Source organism: Rhea americana, unplaced genomic scaffold (genome assembly GCF_003343005.1).
Source record: "Rhea americana isolate MKP2758 unplaced genomic scaffold, rheAme1 scaffold_6, whole genome shotgun sequence".
Classification (NCBI taxonomy): Eukaryota; Metazoa; Chordata; class Aves; order Rheiformes; family Rheidae; genus Rhea; species Rhea americana.
Window position 1 is genome coordinate 11,095,485 of NW_028186756.1, and position 23,366 is coordinate 11,118,850.

The window sequence follows — 23,366 nt, forward strand, 5'->3', positions numbered from 1 at the left end:
TCCAAAGGCTGTACCATTCCTAGTGCATGGACTATACATGAACCAAAACCCCAAATGCAAACATTTTTCCTTGTGATTTATGAGATAGACAAATCAAAGTCTGACTCAGCCTGAACAAGTTCACACATGTACCAACACTACTCAGATGTGGAATATTTGAAAGGTAACTACAACCACATACATATTTTTTAAAGTAAAGATATGTGAAAGCCTGTTAATAACAGCAGTGACAGAACTTAAGGTTTAAAGTGATCTTTTATTTAATTTTGTCTGAGGCACTGTCTCTCATGACTGTTAGATAATACTCCTATCATATCTTCTTATGACTTGGCGAAATATAGGATTTGGCAGTGGGGAGGAGAGGGGGATGGGGCAGAAGGGGAACCGTGAATAGATAGACTCCCTAATGGCTCAGCTTGTCATTTTTTTCCCCTTTCCATGCCTCAGACACAAAGCTACAACTGTGCTGCATTATCAAAAAATTAAATCAAAAAATTAAAACTTCAGGGAGCCTGAATGTCTAGTTCTAGTGACACAACTCCAAGTCAATATCTATCTTTACAATTTGCTAGCAGAGCCAGTATTTTACTTCAACCATTTAATTGTTTGTGTTGAATTATATCTGAAGTATAGAAGGCCGATGCAAGAAACTGAGACTTGTGACTCTGCAGCCCTTGATCCACACTGATTAATTAGAACATCAGTAAGTTAAATGAATAATCCTTTTCTTCATTAAAATGCTACTTGTTTGGGTGGTGGTAGAGATTTCAGACAGCACTGAAGGTATGATACTAAAAATCTACATAGATTTGGATACAAAAAGGGTATTTACATTTTTGAATACTGAAGTAAATTTAGTCACAGTAACAAAAGTCACAATCAAGATGTATAGATTAGTTTCCACAAAGTACCAAGAGCCAAGATAAAACAAATTAGCAACACTGGAAAAGGAAGAGGAAAAAAAATAGGAAAAAAAAATGGGAAAAAAAGAGAAAAAAAAGAGAAAAGGGGGGAAAAGGAGAAAAAGGGGGGGAAAGAAAGCAAAAAGGAAAAAAAGAAGGGGAAAAAAAAAAAAAAGAACACTGTCTAACCTTTGGTTCTTCCCTTAGCGTCTTCACTTCTACTAGCTGGCTAAAGCTAGTGCCTTGGCTGGATCATACATCCAGAAGGAGGCTACATATGGAAAGTATACATGTGCAGAAAAAAAGACTATATAAAGCTACTAAATAAAACTAGTAAGGGTGTTCTAATAGCACGTATCTAGGAAAAGAGATTTTCTAAACCTATTTCTGTTCAGAAATGTGTTTAGCAAAGACAAACTTAGCAGTAAAGTGTTTTACACCAAAGCCAATGGAAGTTAAAAAAATTAATCATAAAATTACTCTAATGTGCTACTTCCTAATGACCACTGTAACCATCTTTACTTGTATTTTCAGTTATTCACTGCTTTCTGTGATGCGTTTAATTATCTGATAAATTCTGTGCTATGAGTTTGCAAAGTGAAAGAAAAGTAGATAATTCTTATGTAGATATTCTTCTTGGTCAAGTACTACTTCCATTTTTATGTGGCCAAGAATAGAGAAGATAATCACAAAACAAGAAATTTAATAAATATCACAGCATGGACCAGTAGGAAGAGGCATTGTTAACATGGTTCCTAACTACATTTTTCAGGCTTTTTGCTTTCCACTAGCTCCAAATACACGTAAGACAGCATAAGAGCTCACTTACAACTGCCTGAGGAACGACTGCCAACATCTTTCTTTCTGAGCCTGTCTTACCATCTAAGTTCAATTTGTTCAATTATAACTAGTAGTCAGATTCAGCAATCTAAAGGTCAACACTTTATCTTGTCCCAGATAGTGCTTGGACACGTTCTTCTCTTCCAAACATACAGAGTAAATTTTTACAAATCCTTATTCTGTACTAGAATTTCCTTTCAACTATCCTATTGGTTGGTAACCACTGTGACAGCCTAGAAGAGCGATATTGCACTTACAGCCAACGATTTCAGAAATGCTCCCCAGCCCATATTCCCCTTTTCTGACCATGAAATTCATCTTTTAAGTTATGCTTCACAATTCTGCTTGCTGGCAGTAAGCTTTGTGTGTGACCTATCAGCCACTGCCAAGAATGAGCCTATCCCAGCACAATGCAATTTAATGAAACACACAGACAGATTTTACTATTTCTGAATTCTGTCAAATCGGTTAAAACTTAATACCAAAAATCTATAGTCACATAGATTTAGGGAAACCATCTTTCTATATGAGCTTGGACAAAGTCACTCGCTATTTCTGTTGTCCTTCGATCTGTCACATGTGACAAGCCGCAAAATGATACATACCTATCCAACTGACATACCAATATCTAGAGATGACAGCATTACAGAAGAGCAAGGTCTTCCTTTCCTTTTAACTTAGCTCTTCTCTGGCTACGATGATAAAATGCTGTATGAGCAGTGAGATGAGAAACGAAGGTGTGGAAGAAGGGTTTTACTCTGCTTAACCTGATTCATGGATGAAAAATAGGTTAAATCCTACTGAATCATTCCAAACAAGGAGGGGGGTGGGGGAAAAAAGTCCAGTGCTGCAGAACAGAATGATACATAGAGAACCATCAGCCAAGTTGCACATTTCTTGCTTTTTGTGATTGTTTAAATGCAGAAGGCTTTTTCTCCATTTATCTAGAGTTACTTCCTACAGTACAAAGTGGTATTTCAACTGGAATTTCTACATCAACATTTAATAGAGATAAAACACTTACCTTCAAACGTCCTAGCCACACTAAAGTACACAAATCTATTGTGGTTGTTTTCTATGGGCATGATGCCAAAAGACTTAAAAAAGAGCTCTGTCAATCCAATGAAATGACTTTATCTACACTTAAATATACTTTTACAAATATAAAGTATAAAGCTTAATAATGTTCTAAGGTTGTGCATAAGCATCAGATGAGAAAATATATGCAATTATTCAGACCATATATTTAGGTAATGGAAGTGGGGGAGCTTTCCCACAAGTATCTGAAATTAAGGATATCACTTAGCAACTGTAGAGCAGCAGAACTTCTCAAAGGACTTTGCAATTACCCACTCATCAAGCTTTTCTCCCAGCACTTATTTTTGAAGAGGAATGGATCTGACCTTCTGCAGCAGACAGGCTCTTTTTGACAGAATTCTTTGTTCCTTTCTCACTATAATTCTTGGAATTTTGTCTCATCTGGGAATATTAGGATTTTTAAAGTCTGCTGTAAATTTGTCACTTTTCCTAAGAGTCACCAAAAAAATTGCTTCAAGTAGGTCCTCTTCAAAATTGTTTTTCCTCTGGCACATACACATGTTTAAGTGAAAGTTGCCATAAGCACTGCAGTGAGGGCTATGAATTGTTTCCTCACAAGAATACCACACTATTAGAGGAACAGACATTCAAGTATGTATAAAGGCTATGTGTTCACGGACAAAAGATGATTAAATTTTTGAGCTTTCTGACCAATATCAGTAATAAGAAAGTCTGAAGACTAGATAGAGAATGGTTATTAAAGGGGAAAAAAAGTATTTTCCTTTAAATAATTATGAACAGAAAAATTGTTAAAAAGCAGTGTTGTGATAAGAATTGATATGCCATGGTTTTTTGGTTTTCCCTCCTCCTCGCCCCATGAACTCAAGCCGAATGCACTCAACCCCTTATTTTCTTTCCAGATTAGAGTATCTGGGATGAATGCAACCTTTTATCAGAATAATTTCACTGGTATTAAAGAAAAAAAATCTTATGGATTTCACAGCTATTAGGGTCTATTTAACTTTTATGGCTCATTTTTTCCAAGCCTTCAATTGCTATTTATAGGAATATAGAGAACCATTGCTTTTTATATGCATTCTATAAGTATTTAAAGCAAGATTTTTTTCACCTATTCCCTCTAAACCATAAAGTTGCAAATTTATCTACAACAGCATGTAACAAAAAGTCACATCACTATGCACTCCCACAGTTTATATGTTCCAAACCAGCATATAATCAACACTGAAATCATGGCAAATTAAAAAATATAAAATAAAAATTAAAAAAATCACACAACCCACAAACTTGCATGGAATCTTTATCATCACAGGACCTTATTCAGCACCCATTCAGTTCTGCACAAAGACTTCAGATCTCAATCACTAGACCAAACCCATAGCATCTTTTCCTAACTCTGTATCACATGCAGTCCCTGAACTACTTAGCTAGTTATGAAATATGAGAATTAATGCTTTATAGAACATAGCATTTTCTGTACCTTCACATTATACAAGCACTTTGTAAATTTTAAAGCACAGACTTCAGCTCCTCTATTTTTGTAGAAAATGAATAAGCAACTGTGCTCTTTGCTGCTTCTCCTTTATCACCTCAAGAAGTATAACACAAACTTGTTGATCTCAGTGAAAAGAGCATATTTTTACTTAATTTCCTCCAATTAGATCATGCATACTCCTTATGCTACTTCATAGTAACAGCCTATACCATCTTATTTTATCTGAGTCACTGAACCAGCCCATGTTACTCCATACTTGTTAAGTTACTGATAATAATACAGAACTGGCTCAGGTGTTGATCCTTATTACTTGCATAGAACAAAATCCATCTGTACATTCTACTTTGAACAAAGTCAAGACACTTCCAGTTTATCTTGCAGACAAAGTCATGTGTCACTATTTGAAAACAGTATGGGACTTCATTTACACTGTAACAAAGCACTGCCTTCCAAAATATTCAAAATAAATTATTACTTTGATATCTTAATTAGAAATTTGTTGTACGAGTTCCTTATTGGAAAACAGTATCATAGCTTACAGGGCAAATCATCAAACACAAAACAGAGAAATACAAACCTGACACTGGGTTTGGAAATGTAATTATACACTGTGAAAGAGCTTCTTAGATGGCTACACTTCAGGTTTTAAGGGTTTTTCTGTTTGGCTGGTGTTTGGGAGAGAGGAGGTTAAACCTATTTTATCTGCAACTCACTGGTTTAATAGGCAAAAAATTATTAAAACAAATACATCAATTATCTTGCTAAATGCTACTTCTGATAAGTTTTAGAAAGATTTCTTTATAGAACACCTACAGACTCCACATGTCTGCAATTAAATTCTCAAGGCTGCTTGGATAAGATCTTGCAAATATTTTTGACAAACTCAAAAAAAAGCAGCTTTCAAACCACTTTCCACGTATCCATTTTTTGAATCTCTTCAAAATCCTGTATTAACCTTTTGCATACATCTATTTTTCCACTCTGTACTTCTTTGTTTTTATTCAAGAATCATATATCGAAGTATCATCATAAACTGATTTTCTTCCTCAACCTAGCAAATAACTGACAAGACAAATTAAAACATTTGAAAATTAAAATTTGCAATAAAAACATTATTTAAGTTTACATGCAATTTGCCAGTCCTGTTCTCTTTTTTCCTAAAAATTAACTCTTCCTATTAACAAGTTGGACAGAAGATGATAAAAGGAAATATTAAACAGATATTAGTTGATACTGCTAGACATACTGCTGTATCATCTGTTGCACACTACTACAAGCCTGCTTAAAAGACAGAAATCAGTTCTTCACAAGTTTTTCAATGATTAGTCATAGTCATGGCTGAAGGCTTCACAATCTAAAATACATTTATCAATACTGTAAAACAAGTACTATCCATGTTTCACAGTTATAGTGCCAAAATAGATACATAACAGTGAAAGCCATTACTAACTTGGAAACTCATTTTAAGTTATGCAAGACATGGTTTCTTAAAAAGTTTTTTCAATTAGAGTTCAAAGCACCTATTATTTAAGAATTATGTGTACCCTGCAGTCAGAAGGATTCTTCCCGGTGTTTGCTTGAAGTCAGGAACCCAGAAAAGACAATGTATGCAGTCAGTGGCTATTTCTTCAAAGTTTTAAGACTTCAGTCCCAAATATGAACTCTACTGCCAGGACAGCGGTATGGTTCTCATTAGCATGAGAGCATTCAATCACCACACCTTTCTCCCTTTACTTAATTCCACTTCATTCACTGTATCCCTTCTGATTTTTTTAAATCCACAAAAGAAGGATCTTTTACTCAACAACTTATGCTCTATTCAATAGTGTTTTAAGCCCACTTGAGCCATAGGGGGTAGGTGATTATCAGTCTTTATGTTGGCCAGCCTCTAGAGGGAAATGAGGCACATCCTCTGCCATACAGCAGATTTCATAAATAGTCTGCAAGAACTAGAATAAAGCCCCAAGGAAATCTTATTTCATGCTTCGAGGACAATACGCTTTATTTCTCTCTTCCCCATCTCACTTCCACCAGCTTTTCCATCAGTTATCAGCCACAACTCTTCCATCAAATTCTTTGTCCCGTTCCAGTCTCCTTGACTTAGTACACCTCTAATCCTTCCACTTCTCTATGCCACTCTCCCTAACTCTAAAACACTATCATCACCTATGCCATTATTAGAGTTTTTTTTAAAAAAGGGGGAGGGGAGGGGAGTGGGGATTTTTCAGTCAGGATAACAAACCACAGTGTCACTGGTGTTAACACAAGATCAGAGTAGACGATGGAAGGAATGTGGTCTTAGATTATTTTAAAGTCATTATGAAAACACATCCTCAGTGATCAACAGAAGTGTTAATCCAAGCCTAGCAAACACTGAACCGCATTTTCAAACTCTTCATTTTGATCAGCAAAAGAAAGAGAAGTTACTATCACAGCTTAATAAAATGCTAGAAAATAAGACTGTTGAGAGGAAACTTACCAAGTGTTTTAAAAATCACTATTGTTTATAAAGAACTTTCAAGTAATTGAATAAGCAGAGAAAGTTTGAGCTGGTCAGTCACAGGCTGGCTGACTAGCTACAAAGATGTACCTTTAATGCACACAATTAAGGCATAAAAATATCTTTTTCAACAGTGACTCATTTTTCTTAGTTTCCAGACTGCTTAAATATTCTCAGAAAATACCACTAATGTTTTATATTTAAAACATGACTTTTGGAGATTTAATCCAAGGGAAGATGGGAGGAAAAAAAAAACCACCACACCTTAAACAAAAAAAAGGGGGGGGAGGAATAAGAGCAAAGAAAATAAAATTCATCAAATGCAACAGAAAACAGAGAAAGGTTTCCAGATATAAGCATACCAATTTTCCTGTAGAATAATAGTCTTGTACTATATAAAATTCAAGACCAGCACAAAGTTAACTTCCATAAATTGGTCTTTCAATGGCATTAAAACTTGAGAGTCAATACATAATTCTTGCCAACAGCTGAACTTGAGAAGGGTAAATGTAGCCATCGTACTTCAGACTGAATTCTGCTGCTTATAGCCAGTACAGTCAGCATACAGACTAATCCACAGACTACATAAAGCCCAGCACGTATAGTTACTGTCAACAGATATTTATGTACTTAAAGTTTTAAATTCTTAAAAGCAGCTATCTCTGATCTGCTCAATATAGCATTTATTTAGGCATCACAATTCCTAGAATATACCACCTCCACATTTCCACAAATGGGCAAGGCAACCTTCTAATCATAAGAGAAAATATAACATGGATTAAAAACAAACAAAAAAACACACTTGAATGTTCATTTTCCAATTAAAACGGAAAAACTCATTTTTTGCAGAATCACAGAAAGATTGAGGCTGGAAGGGGCCGCTAGAGATCAACCAATCCAAACCCCTTGCCAAAGCTGTCTCTGCCAGCCAAAGCCATTAAGTTTCATGAAAATCCAAAATGCTATTCTCATGAAAATGTCATTATCATCAAATGTCATTTAGGCATTTTTGGGTTACCCTGAGTATGGTCTGTAGCCCTGCTTCATCATGCTCTCAATTTAGTCAGAGCGCTTTCTGCCAAAAATCTATGTTTTGACCCTTTGATTAGAAAATACAGAATGAAAACTTGCTGTCTAAGAAAATGTTTTGGGAAAGGGAACGATTTTAATTGAATTTCTCAGGATTAAAAACCAAGGTTCAAAGAGTGGGCAGCAGAATTTATTTTACAAAATATATGCTCTCTTAAGGGACTGTATTCTTGGGTTCACAATTCAAAAAAAAAAAAAAGAAAAAAGAAAGAAAAAGGGGGGGAAAAAAAGTCTTTACTCCCATCACATTAACCAAAAGATTTCAATTCTCCAGAATCCTGACAACCACCACAAATATTTCAGTATATGGAATTACAGATTTCTTGCTGGTGTTCTAGCTATTTTACAACTTCTGAATTCATACTGAAGACTGCTTTGCACTTAAGAAAGGAATAAAATGTTTTCTAATATTCTCAGAAATAATTTGCATTTTTAGAAGTCAGTATCTATCAGCCAAAATAAAATAAATATATGTCAGAACTTATACTCAAAAACAAACAAAAAAATCGTTCTATCCTGGATATGTGTGGATGCACCCAGTTCTACATGCACAAAGATCCTGCAGGCCCAACGTCATGGATTTCTGTGAATGACAAACACTTGTCTTCACACAGCATCAGTGGCACTACCTTCAGTCAGGCATTATTCAACTTTGTAACGAGAGAACAGAGCAGAAAGGTAGGGGTGCCTTTGACTCATCACTGACTGGCTCCATAGCCACTGCAAAGTTGCCTTCAATACGTCTGGATAAGGATTTTACCCTTTTCAAAAGGCAAGTCAATGTCAATTATGGCTAGGCATACGATTTTTCTATAAACAAATCAGCATATGTTGGTCATCTGAATTACAGAAGATTCAGACTAAGAGCAAATTCACTAATTCCTTCCCCCCCCCCCACCAAAGCAAGAAACAGACCAATTACTTCTTTTAATCCGTGTGGAGCACCTGTCCACTCTTCATCTTAGATCTGTATTTCTTTATGTGAACTGGTATCAGGCAACAGCAGAATGCAACTTTGCTAGATGCATGTGATGTAGGGGGACAAACAAAGACAAACATTAGATATCTTTCAATTGGTACTTGAGCTAGGAGCGATGTATAGATCCTCAGTTCAAAGTATGGCGAGAGGTATGTCAGAATATCAAGATTAGAACCAGTTAAATTCCTTAATTCAGTACTAAGGCCAGGAAGTTAGGAACCTTTTCAGACTCTCTCAGTTGGAGAATAGTTCCAATTTATGAAGAGTAGAACTGCTATCTAGAAGTTGGTAAGACCGTGTGCAAAGTGTGCAGGGTGAACAATGTACTGTAAGAGGATGCTACATTTCCTTTATTTTTATCCAATGGCTTCTTCTTCTCTCTTGTTTTGTAATCATGAATAAGTAAATTTTTGGTATTTACATATTTACAAATTTTCACAGCAAGTTTTCACCCTGCAGACCTAGATGTGGACAGTACCTTGTTGAACTGAAAAGCCACTTCAGTATACCTCAGAGCTTCAAAAATCTCAAACAACGGTTGAGATCCATCCAAATTTTCTTCCAAGCAAACTTTGCAATACCCATGCAAAATCTGAGTATAGAGTAAGTACACAATGCCAGTGTCTTAGGCACACCAACTTTTGAACAAGGCCATGAAACAAGCAACAGATTTTAAACTACTGCTTAAAAATAATCAAATCACCATGAACACTTCCCTTGCTGATGTGTAACTCACCCTGTAAGTTTTTAGATTTCACATTTGCTGTGCTTTGACCTAATTCTTGTCCTTGTTCTATTATTGTTTGTATTTCTAAAATTCATGAATTTTAGATGTAGGCTCATTCTAGTGAAATTTTTAATGTACAACCAAACAGCTATTTCCTCTGATCTATTTTAATGTTTTAACTGATTCAAAGAACACTCTACTTTGGACAAGGTCCTTGTTAAACACCATTATAAATATTGAATATATTCAATATATATTGAAGGAGGTTAGTTGAAGAGGTGTTTTCAGTTTTCCAAATCAAGACAAATTAAGTTATATCAAATAAATTTGATTGTATTTTGTTGAATATAATTTTAGTCCTAGTCATTAAATAATATGTAATAGGTAAACCTGGAAGACAACTGCAGTACTCTGCAGCCTCCCGGTCTTTCTCGTGTATTTCCAAAATAATAATAATAATCATAAAGGAACTCTTGAATATAAACTAATAAACTTCACTAAAATCAGATTAAGAATCTTGAGATTTAAAAGCTTATACTAGAACTAAGAAGTTACAATATACCAAAACATTTACCTGGATTTTGTTCTGAAATGGTAAACAAGCATTTTTGCAGTAACCGTAAAAAATGCAAAGATAGGCTTTTCTGATGCTTACTTTATAAAAACAAATGTAATGTCCAAAACATAACCCATGAAAGTTTTTTCTCTTCTTCAAATATGAATAACAGCAAGTGAGTTTTTCACAAGTACTTTTCCACCATTCTACAGCCCTTGGAAAGTTTGAGGCAAATCCTGCAACTTGGTATTACTTCATTCTCATTCTGTTATACACAGCAAGCTGAGGGGATGGAGGGGGGGTGAAGCCAGCAGAAGTTTAGCATTTAGACAAGGCTTGAAATTGCAGTTCTAACAGTTCTTAACCAGCCATTTTAATCAGATGACTCATGAGTGGCAACCTGCCACCCCCCACACACACATTTTTTTTCACTGGTCCTACACTGGATGAACTTCATCTAGTTTTATGAATCTGTCTCTGGTCAAAATAAAAATACCATGAGACTGCGTATGAGCTGTCAGAAGCACCTTCTGCACATTTAAATGCATACACAGAAGATATGTCTTAATTGTGTTGATGTGAAATGCTTCAGATAAAATATAAAGGACACCACTATACATTGACTAATAAACAGGTCAAACTTCATTAAGAATCCCATTTTCAAAGACTTGGCAAACACAGCAGAAGCTGCCTGGAACCAGCTCAGTAGCATTAGCTGCTAGCTGGAGTTTCTGAACTTACTGCTTGCTACAATAGTATCAAGCCAAACTGATTAAGACGGTTGAACCAGGAGACAGTCATTTTTTTTTTGTCTAATAGCAAGACTATTTCATCACTGTATTTAGCAGCACCTTAGCAAGAACTGTCACTGTAATCAACATGATGACATTCACAGTAAGGTATTGCACAAAGAGGGTAACACAACAAGACCAACAGATTCTGGTTTTAAGCAAGGGCTGAAAAGGACTCTCAGGAAATTTCAGACTGAAGTATGGGCTGTTCCCCCTCTTCCCCTTAAGTGTCTACCTCCCATTAAAGTCTGGGAATTACAAGCAACCAGCATGTGAGTAGGAAACACCCCTAAGTCTACAAATTCTCCAAGTAATGAAGTGTAATGTGTAGGGGGATGACAGAAGAAAGAGGAAGAAGCTGGCAGTGATTGGACAAAAGTTTGCCCTAACGACCTCTGCTTCGCAAATTCTCTGCCAAGCAATTTATATCCACAAGGGGTACATTCCATTCCCCTAGCCTCCAGTGTCTTTTAAAGTTAAAACTTCTTTCTTGCTGCAGTTTATGGCAGATTTTTACTATGTGTACTTAGGAAGCAAGCAAAGCTGACTAAACAGATTTCCACCATGACCTTTACGACTGTCGGCTGAAAACAATTTAGTCCATTTTAAGTCATTTGAGAGTATTGTAAACATTATCCAAAAGGCTTAGGAATGACCGCCTAAACCATGACCTTTCAAGCTGACAGATGACAAAAAATATTCCACTTTAAACCATTTCAAGATACGATAAAGGTCTCTCTTCCTGTTCAAAGATAAAGGAATTTTCTTTTTACCACTACAAAATAAAGATGCTTTTTGTTCCATTTAAGTATTATTTTCAGAAAAAGTATGGGGAAAAGGAGGGAAACAACCTAACTTACTCAAATCCTTTCTTTCTTGATTAAAAGTTCAATCCATCCTATCAATTTATATGAACTAAGAACTGAAATAAAAGGAGCAAATAAGTAACTGAGAAAGTTTGGCCATGCATAAAGGAAGAAAACCCCTGAACTTGAAATATTTGAACTAGAAATAAATAAATAAATAAAAAAGGGGGGGAGGAAAAATCTGTATACATATCCGTCTTTCAACAAATTCATAATCAAGGAAAAAAATGATTTCAACTTTATTTCTTGTCATTTTCAATTGGATTGGAAGACATTAGTAAACAGTAAATCCAGACCTGCAACAGAAAACCCATAGTTTATAAATAGAGTTTAAATGGGGTCAGAAAAATCTATGATGGTAGCTTCCAGTCTCCTGCTCCAGAAGCTATTAGCACCCTTAATCTAAATGGGTGAAGGTCTGCTTCTCCCACTGAGAAACAGAGCATGTTCCCAGCACACTTCTCAAGCAATGACTGCATTTTAAAATCCTGTGAAAGTGTGACTACTATGTAACATCCCAGGTATAGTGCCTCTTTGGTTTGACAATTCCTTAAACACATTCTGTCACAGTATTTCATCCACACAGATGCTCTGAATCTGTAGCATCTCTTTTTAGGAAAAGATGAAAGGTAGATGTATCATACACCTCTCAAATCTTTTCTTTGCTGCATTAGAAACAGATGGATCTTGCCCTAATCTCTCAAGACGATCACTGAGCCTGGACAGTCACTGCAACACCAAGAATTTTTCTTCTACATAGATGGAAGATTTTGACATTTTTCAGCTTTTTGCACCTTGCTAATCCTAAAAAAGCAGACTGTCTTCCTACCTGCTACCCAGCTGTTTCCCACCTTTGATTCTCTCAAATATTTATGTCTTACCAAGATTTGCCTCATCCGTTTCATTGCTCAGGTATTTTCTGCACTGTTTCCATTATTTCTCTAGAATTGGCTTTCCTAACTCTAGTCAATACACTGATGAAGCAGAGCACAAGCATGTGCTATTATCTCAGACCTCACAAGCATGTGACAGAAATCCTGTTTGCAGACAGAAGTAGCTCATGATTCAGCAGTGAACCTTATTTACCATATCAGCCAGAATTTACTTTAAATCTTAATTAAAATGGAATGGGAAGTAGTACTGTCAAATGAAGGGATCTAGTTACTTCTATTATTTTTAAGAACTAACAACACTGTAGCAGGTATTTTACAAAATGTTTCAAAAATTCGCAAATATTTTAATTTACTACTAAACATGACTGACAATAGAATCCTTCTGCCTGAAAAAAGGGACTAAAGAGTGTAAGACAAAGGTACCTGTAAAGCCTGAGTGGAAACAGAACACCCACAATGATCCACTATGCACAAACTCTTCCCAAGAAAGAACTTCAGGACATAAAAGTAAATTAGAAGGTGGCAGAATCAAAACATATGGAGCTACTTCTTCATGCTACCAGTAATAATTAAGTCATCACCTTGTCAGACTCCTGATTTTATGTCCACTTCACAAGCAGACACAACATTATGATACATATGTACATTATGTACGTAAATAAACCAAACAGACATTATTCACACAGAATATTCTGTATACATCTTAGGTACAGGCAAATGAGAATAAAGTCAAGAAAACCCTCTATAAAATTCAAACACTATTCTTCAACATGAACATGCCACTTCCCAAGTGTACATTCATCACATGGAATATATAGTATGTTTTTAACTACTATGGCCTGTCTGCAGCTTTCCTGAAGTAATGCTCCCTGATTACATGAATTAACATTATTTTCTTAAGTGTAGAGGTGAATAAAGAATTGCATTGTCTGTATAAAATGAGGATCAATAAGTAATAACCACAAAAAAAAATAGTCAAAGCTGTAGCATCAAACATTTCTCCTTCAAGCATATTGTCACAGAGTTTGGAAAACTGTGTCTTTTTTCCCATTTATTTAAATGAACAGAAGTGTGAGAGTACCTTTGGGGGCGGGGAGGGGAGCAGGAAGGGGCTGTTACTTTTTCTGCTCTGTTACTAATTCACAAATTTAATTGGTAGCCTCTCACATTCAACCAAAGGATGATGCTTTCCAGATAGGATCTTTAAAGCAAAGCAATGTATGTTGTGGAAACAGACCATTTTGATATTTCAGAATATAAAAATGCATTGTTTATGAATCCAAATCTATATAGAAGGGAGCCTGGCTTGACAGATAATCAAAAGTGATCCACAGAAACAGTATATCATTCTGTTCTGTTACCATATATTCAACAGACTAAGAATCAGAATCACAGTATTTGGGGTTGGAAGAAACCTTTTGAGATCACCAGGTTCAATCTTCCTGCTCAGGCAGAGTCAGGTAGAGCAGAATATCCAGAACCACATCCAGTTGGGTTTTTAGTATCTCTAAAGATGGAGACTTCACAACTTCTCTGGGCAACCCATTTCAGTGTTCAACCACCCTCCCAATGAAGAAAAGCTTTTCTTCTGTTCACATAGAAATGTCTACATCACAGATAGGTACAATACTCAACACTTAATTAAAACAAAACAAACAACAAAAAAATAAACACACACCCTCTAAAGAGTCAGATCCCATGCCTAGTTAAGCTCGAAGTTCTGACAAGAATATATCCTTAGAAACAGAAGCATAGGTATTTCTAAAGCAAGTGTTCCAACACATCAAAGAAAAGCTGTTCAGAGATGCACTTTTCTGCTTCAAGACATGAAAAATATGATAGTTAATGTAGAAAGGAATCACAGCAGCTTCACTTGAAGGAAAAAAGAATGTCTGAACTTAAGAGGAAGGACAGGGCAGATGACATTGTGATTTTCAGTATATACATGCTCACTTTGCACTGTGCTTTTCAGTGATTCTCACTGAATCCAGCATAGCAATGGCAACAGACACAAGGGGTAAGTGCCCAAAACACAGCAGTCAAGCATTTCCAGGACAAGTTGCACCTGCTCTGAAAGATACCTGATGGGGTTTTACTTTCTATTATGCTTTGCCAACACTTATATAACTCGGTCACTGGATGAAGTTCTCTTTAACTGTGTCCATATAATTCATCAATTTCCCTTATAGTATCATAGTACGTGCATTATACTCACCTTCTGCCAAATACAGAGCCAAATAATCTCAGCTGGCAGAGTTTCAATGCACTGATCCCCATCTAATATCACTTCCCCTCACACTTAAAGAGGGAGAAGCAGTTAACTCTTGAAAATCTCGAAGTAGAAAAATGTAAGAGATTAAAGATTGTCTTGGGCATCTATCATGCCCAGATTATAAGACTCCTGAAATAATATGGGGAAAAGATTCTTCTGAAAACAAAGCTAACTTTGGACTTATGAATCTGACTTATGTAAACGGTAAGACACTACAAAGCAGAGAAAAACACAGATGAATTGTTCCTGTGAATGACAGCTCCAAGAAAACCACTCTTTGAGATGCCCTGTTATTACATCACTTTAGCAGTTTGTGTTTTTCAGAGTACTGACAACAAATGTGGCATTATGACAGGCCATTTACAACATGCTAAAAATAGTTATTTGTTGTTGCAATCTTGATTACACAGTACTTTTTTTTTTACAATGTCCTTCAAGAATATACATCCTTTTCAATGACCAGAGAATTGATCTTTCAATGAAAGAACAAAATAGATAATACGGACTTTTTGACATTCAGAAACTCTTATATATTATCGTAACTAAAATCATAAGAACAGGATGTATAACGTATATATTTCCTGACTACACTCTGGTTTCATATATACCCATGTGAATCCACTAAGTTTTGATGGAATTGCACCTTTTTTTAAATAGCTAGTTTTACGGCCTATGCCAGATGTAAATCTCTGAACTTTACAAAGACAGGTATCACTAAAAGCATCTTATTTTCAACAGAAAAAATACAGAAAATGAATCATATTGCCCAATTGTATAGTTGAAAATACACATTACCTGGATTTAATTTTCAAGTAAAATTACTAGATGTCTTCTGCAGTAGATACCTCTGAAAACATACAGTTTGGTAGAATATGTTGGAGAATAAGCTTATTAAAGACATTCACTAATGAGGAAAATTTACGCATCTCAGGTTTGTATTAAATGATTAAGAAATTTTTGTTAAACTGCTTTAAGTAAGTTTGGTTGTACTTTACAATTTTTTAGCCAGTTTAGATGCACAGTAAACTGTTCTTCAGTGAAATGTCTAATACACAATTTGTGTTTGCTAAAACGCAAATTAGAAGACTATAGAAGAACTACACTTTTGACAGTCAACTACATGCAGTAATCTAGAACACTAAAGTTATACAAAGAATAGGTGTCAAGAATGAGACAATGATACACAGAACCATGAGCATTTCTTTTACATTCACGTGACATCCTGAGAACACCAGGGCCCAGAACTATTTACCTACGATTTTCTGAGGTTCCAATTTAGATATAGGGAGATTGGTTTTCCTTAGCTTTCAGTTTTTAACAAGGATCACCTGGTTGTAACTCGGAGAGAATGTTTGAGGGAGTATAATAGGAAAAAAGTAGTTATACTACCACAGATACCTCATATGAGCCATTAATGCCTCAAGCTTATTGTTTTTATCTACCATGTCAGTGATTTTCAAACTAAGGCTTTTCTTTTTCTACTTTTACACAAACACAAAAGATACTTTTCTTGTGATCAGACTAAAACACCACATCATTTTCCTGAAAAGGGCAGAAAACTTCATTGTCGTCCTCCTTCTAGAAAGGACAATATAGGCTTGTTTCCACCATTCTAGCATTGTAAGAGCGATGGGTTTTCTTCTTTTTGAAGATTTTTAATTATGTAAGCACACAAAAAAGTCTTGTCTTTAATTTCTTCACTGCTTTTCACCATTCTCAAAATATATGAATAATATGCAAGCCAAATTGAGGTTTACAGCCATTCAATTCTGACCATTAGAGACGTACACAAATTCAAGTAGAAATCAGTTACTTTTGGCACTTGTAATACAGTAGACTGCAAAAAAAGGAATCTTGGAAATATTAAGCAAATTTAGGCACTGATAAAATCTCTTCTTAGTGATGTGCAGGTTCCCCAAATTGTTTTCTTCTGTAGGTTATATTTCAGGTTTACACGAGCAGCAGTTTGTACTTCCAACCTGGATACCAAGTTGAATAATTCAGTACAGAAACTCTTCTGTAGGTTTTATTTCAGGTTTACATAAGCAGCAGTTTGTACTTCCAACCTGGATACCAAGTTGAATAATTCAGCACCGAAACAATTCCAAGCATCCACTGAACTAAAATAAATGAAATTATGTAGCTAAGAACTTGAGAATTTTTACATATTCCAAAACTGTTTACAAATATTTACCTGTACACCAGACTTACTGATTCTCTAAGATACCTACCTCAGTTATCTCAGTTTGTATTTTCAGACATTTCAAAGCTGCCGTGCAAGCCCAAATCAAGTTTAGTCAAGGATAAGACAACACAAAAGTAACTGAGCAGCTATGCTTACACACAGAACATTAGACTCACCAGGGCCCCAAACAAGCTAACATATGACTGTCTCCTTTGTTTCACCTGAACACTAAGAAGTTAATACCACTATACAAACTAGCCTTGCAAAACCACAGACAACTAACTGATCTTCCTACTTTTTGCAAAATGTGCCCTAGTGCAGAGCCCAGCTTCTCAGCCCCCAGAAGTTACCCTACACAAATGCAGAGATTAAGGGACAGAAACTTCTTTTATAAGTTACACAATGAAAAATGTACCCACACAGCTGCTCTAAAACTAGATCACTGTGTTGATGTCTAGTTTCATCAGAGTTCAGAGCTATAGGTGCTCTAACCTTTCAAACTGAGATCCACAGAACTTGCACACTACCAGTATAGGTCCCTTCACCCAATCTTAGTTGCATAAAACCTCAACTCTAGATATACCCACACAGGTGACCGACCTATTGACTTAAAGTGTGATAGGATCCACTCAAAGATTAGTCCTGCTTTTGTCACAAATTAACTGTGAATTAGGGCAAGTTATCCCACTTAAAAAAGAAAATAAAAACTTGCTTCATTTCAAAATAATATTATTTTAAGCACTTTGCAATCTTTGAGTAGAAAGTACATAATACATAAGCACTGGTAATCGGAACAGTTTACATACAGTATCAAATTTATCCTCAGTGTCTGCAAGTATTCATTTCCATTTTATTTTGAGAAATGTGTCAAAGTAGTTAGCTAGTTTACTAAAGCAAAAAGGGTAGCATAATAACTGAAATAGGTGTTCATATTTCCATTGAAATGAGGGAACAACTAAACTAAACTCCTCTTTTGAGTTTTCTGTGTAAGACTACTAATATACTAAAATATATGAATTCACTTGTATCTATCCAACAGAAAAATAAAAAAGAGTTAGTAGCAAATTAATATGTATGAGAGAAATAAAATTTTTAGCTTTCATAGTATGACATTAAAATAAATTGAAGAATGTTCCAAACTGCTGATGTCTTCTGCTTAGTGTGCTATCTAATGCATTCTTCTATACAATTCAATAATCTTTGTATCAGAAACCAAGCAGGAACAGTTCACACCAGTGGTAAGGTACTAGGTAGAATTTTATATGGAACTGACATTTACTATACCTGATACCTTAAGACATTGTTGAGCTAGAAGATTCAGCTACTCAAAAAAGCCAAACTCAAAACTTTTCTGAAAGTTTCACTGAGAGGATGTAAATATTATGTAGCCTCCATTGAAGAAAAAAGATAGGATGTGTTGTTAATGAGTGCAATTAGCAGGTGCTGTGAAATGTTACACTTAGAACATAAAACCTGCAGCATGCAGATTCTATGCTTCAGGGCAGTGGCACGGAAGGATGCTCAAGAAAGATATTTAACCAAAATAACAGATTGAGAATGAAGTACAAAATGCAAAGGAAGTCCAAAGACGGTGAAGATGTCAAGTTCTTTTCTTTGAATTCACTGACCACCCAGCAATGATGGCAAGTTAAACTGCACAACTATTAGGGCTACTGAGTTATGCACATGCAATGTTCATGAGGTGTCTCTCCAACATTTTAGCAAGATGCTGGTTTTAAACACCAGCGCTATCATGTACTGATTTGAAGCAGGGTATAATCATGGTGCCTAAATTAATAATTACAGCTCACTGTAATCTGATATTCTTTGTGATATTCAGAATAGTTCTTTCAGTAACTTTATTAGCACATGACTAGCTTAATTTCCCGTTCTTTACTTTGGATACAGACTTCTGGATAAAACCATGTGTTTAATGCTAACTTTCTACCTTTTTCTTCGTAAGTATACATTGCTTTCACTCAACTGAAAGTATTTAATACCTAAGCCAAGGAAAAAAAAGTCTGTTTATTCCTTCCATCTCAATGTATTACCAAAACAAATACTTTTCATGGAGTGGGTGAAAAGTTAATAGTATTTCCTTCTGGTTCATATCGATCCATTATTAAGTGGATAACAGCCCAAGAAGACATCCTATTTATTAAAATACAATCTTTTTAAACAAACAATTGCAAAAGTTTATCAAGGTATACAGTATAAGAATTTGATCCAGTAGGAATCAAAGATTGCTACGGTTGAAGCTTCTTTTAGTTTTAGATGTAGAATATGTAATCTGCTATTTATTTAGCATTTCAGCAACAATTTTTATACCCAGCTTGACAAATTGGAAATGCACAGTGGACCTAACCACAGAAGAGATGCTTTTGAAGTCAAAGGGTAAAAATTCCACAAGCTCTCCAGTCCAGAAGTGACAAAGTTATCTGGCCAGATTTTCAATGAGACTTGTAAGTATCTAAACCAATTTAAAGTAATCACAGTATGAGACCGAAGATGCAGTATTCCCAGATACATTTTCATAAGATATCTTAAGCATTCAGCCAGTATTGAAGAAAACAGGCATTTTCAGCAAGACTTACTGAACTATCTGGAAACTCAGGGGAGGGGGAGTGAAAAATCACTTGAAATCAGACCACAATACACAAAGCCACCTATACAATATATACTTTGACATCAAGGAGTCAAAGAACGAGGCACAAGATTTGTTAATGAGAAATCTAATTTTGGCAGAAAATAAAGAAGGTCAGGAGAATCACTGATAAAAATGCCATTAGCCATTACCACAAACCTAATGGTATAATAAGTTTTATAATAATAATTCCCCAAATCTTCAATATGACTCTGAAGAAAGTGCAGGGAGTGTCCTTTAACCACTTTTACACTACGACACAGGAAATAAGTACAGTCACAAGCATTTGGAGACAAGGAGGACTACTACTTAAGCCTTACCATCTACAAGACTGTCAAGAATCTCAATATAACAAATAAGGAAAGTGTAAGCTCTCATTTCTGCTTCTGTAATGACAGCTGGCTTCATGTAAGGGGTATAACATGATAAGTAGTAAATGCTGCATTCCTACAAACCTGTGAGTTTCCAGAAGCATTACGATCAGTTGAGGCTTCCTTTTCACAGAATTCACTTTGTCAGACATTGCAGTTCCATCCAGCAGCAAGTACAAAACACACAAGACCTTTATTCAAAATTTCAACAGATAAACAGGAGGCTAAGACCACTATCTGCACAGCTTCATATATTGAACCTTTACATACTTACGTGAAGGTTCAAATTTGATCTGCATGTTTGATGCAGTTTGCCTGATGCTCTCTTCACAAGGAAAATCATTTGATTTTGATTTAAGACCCTACTATAAAACCATATCAAAAGTGTTTACAGTACTCACATAAACTACATACACCCGATTCAGTGCTGTGAAAAGATTAGCAACCTCAAAATAAAATACTTTGCTAGGGTCTTAAGCAATCCTTAAGGATTGGTACAATGATTTCTTCCTCTTTTACCCCAGCCCTTTTTACTTGCTCAGTATTTGTGAAAGTTTAGCATATAATGCTTTATTTTCTGCTACAAATGGTAAATAAAAAGGGAATTCATGATAGATAAAACAAAGTATTTAGCATTTATTTGGCCTTCTCCTTACCTCACAGGAATAACCCTGAAAAATCCTTTTATGAGAACTATATTGCAGCACCACTAAAATGTATATTGTATAAAAGACCAAGGCTACCAGTTACTAATCACCTTACACCTAGCTGTTTTCCAAAAGAAATGAAAAAATGACAGTAGATGACAACCTCGAATTATTATTTATTCAGAATCAAATATATTTACAAAGTTTACGAATACATTCCTCAAAAGTTGAGCTTGGATCTGTGCTACCATTACAAAGAGGCTAGAAATATGCAATTAGATAATACTCTACAATTACAGAGAAATTAATTAAGTTTGAAGAAAGGACAAAAGAACAAAAAAAAAAAAAATACCAAGAGGTTCACTAGAAGTTCTGCTGTGCAGGTTTTCTGGGAACTCTGAGGTACCATGTAGTTTAACAAAAACCACACACACACCCCACCCTCTTCAGAACTGGAAAATCCATACTTAAATCATCTTTTTCCTTTTAATGTCACTTAGTTTGATACTGTTACAGTTGTTGTAGCAGCACCCTGTTGTGTGCTGTCTAAAATATTCTACTGCAGCCTAAATCAGCTAAACACTCCTTGTTTAAACCCTAATCTTTTCAAACTTTTTCCAAACTGCTGAACACCTGCAGAGAGCTCCCATAGTTTTCTTTGTGATATAGAAACATGAAAGACAGAACATACTGTGTGTTATAGAAACTATGTATACATGACAAAGAACTCAAACGATTGCCAGACTGTCCATTTTCTCTGGAATTCTTTCTGTAGCTCATGTTTTGTGCAAGAAAGCTGACAATATAGTAGTGAACTTTTGTTTTATTAAACTGTTACCGGAATACCATATTTTAGCAGTTTACACAAAAGCACGTAAGAGAATACAAACTTGTATCTACCTATCTTTTACTCTTCCCTTAATTTCCATTATATCATGTATGTACTACTGCGATACTATTTGTTCCCATGAAGAGTCCCAAATACTTAAATAAAGGTATTCTGCCATAAAGGCACAATAAAACATACATGCTTCCCTACAAACACTTTGTCATCTTATACCCTCCACATGACAGTAAGTTCTAACAAAGCAGATTATTGTTCTGAAATATTCACTTGCGTCAGGCCTTTTAAGAGTATGTCTTTTTTAACGTCAAACTGTTCTGAGTGATTTTGTATTAAAACAGAGACAGTACACGAATCAAAGATTCATCCCTTTTTTCCCTTTCCTCTAGGCACATAAACACCATCAGACTGGTATCTCTGCCCCTCCAGCCCACAAGGATGCTCACATTACCCTGTACTGGTCTCCACACCATGCAGGGAGTAGGAAGGAGCTACAGGAGAACCCTAGATCCAAATACAAAGGTACCAATAAAGAAAGTGCACCAAAGTGCTTAAGACACAGATCTGTCTTTGCATCTTACTATACAAAAGAGCTCCTGTTTCCTACACAGCTTAAGATTGATTTAATTTTATGTTAAATAATCAAAACTACTAAAAGTATTTCCATTTCACTTGATAGAAAGACATTCCAATTTTACAATTTAGTATGTATTTGTTTTTATTGCATTTGAGAACAAACATTTTATCTGGCCCAGTTTCTTTAGAGACAAATCACTAATCCAAAATACAGCCCAAGCATGGGCAGACAGGAGAGATTCTGTCTCCATGCTGTGAAGAATTTTATTGGGTCTGAACAATCCCAAGCACATTGCTCTAACAAGACAGAAAATACTGTGAATGATTTGTCTCTCCTATCTTTGCCCAAGTATTCCATGTTTCCAAATGTACTGTTTAACAATTCATATGAATCATACAGATTTTTCTCTAAAATTCATGGTCTTTGAGAAATCAAATGAAGTCCAAGAAGTCAATTGTCTATTTTGCTTCTGCTGTAAGACCATCTTTAAGGCAAGTGTTCCTTAATCAGATTCTGCTTGCTTTGGCTACTGGTCTCTGAAGTATTACTGATCCAGATGCCACATAAGAATTCCACTGTCAGGAAAGTTTTCCTCTAATTAGGAAAGGGATTTTCTACGATTCTTTGTGTAAACTCTGCAATGGGAGCTCTGGATGGAGGACAGGGCATCCAGGATGTTCTGTGACAACTTTCCAAGAAATTGCAAATAGGATGTTACGTATCAGTTGTCAGGGAGCAGCATGAGGGTGGGCTGCTCTAATAGTGGTGGTTGGGGTGGTGGTGCTGAGAGATGAGAGTGACTGAAGGTCAGGGAGGGGCAACAACTGCATCAAACAGGATACAGTCCCACCGAATCAGAACAAGGCTAAGTTGGTGCAAGGACAGGTTCCACTGACAGTCCCAGAAAAGGTAAGGTAACAAGACAGGTCCATGGTCCATCTGGGGAGCACAGTCAGCAGCAGCAGGAAACAGGCATAGAGAGCAGCCTAGGACATAAATCCAAACTTTTGTGGAGACAGGGCCAGAGACAATACCAGAGACAGGCTACTGAGGTTAAGCTAGGACATTAGGAGACATAGCTGGATATAGGTACACATATGATACAGCTCAGGCCAGGACCGGGTGCTCAGGG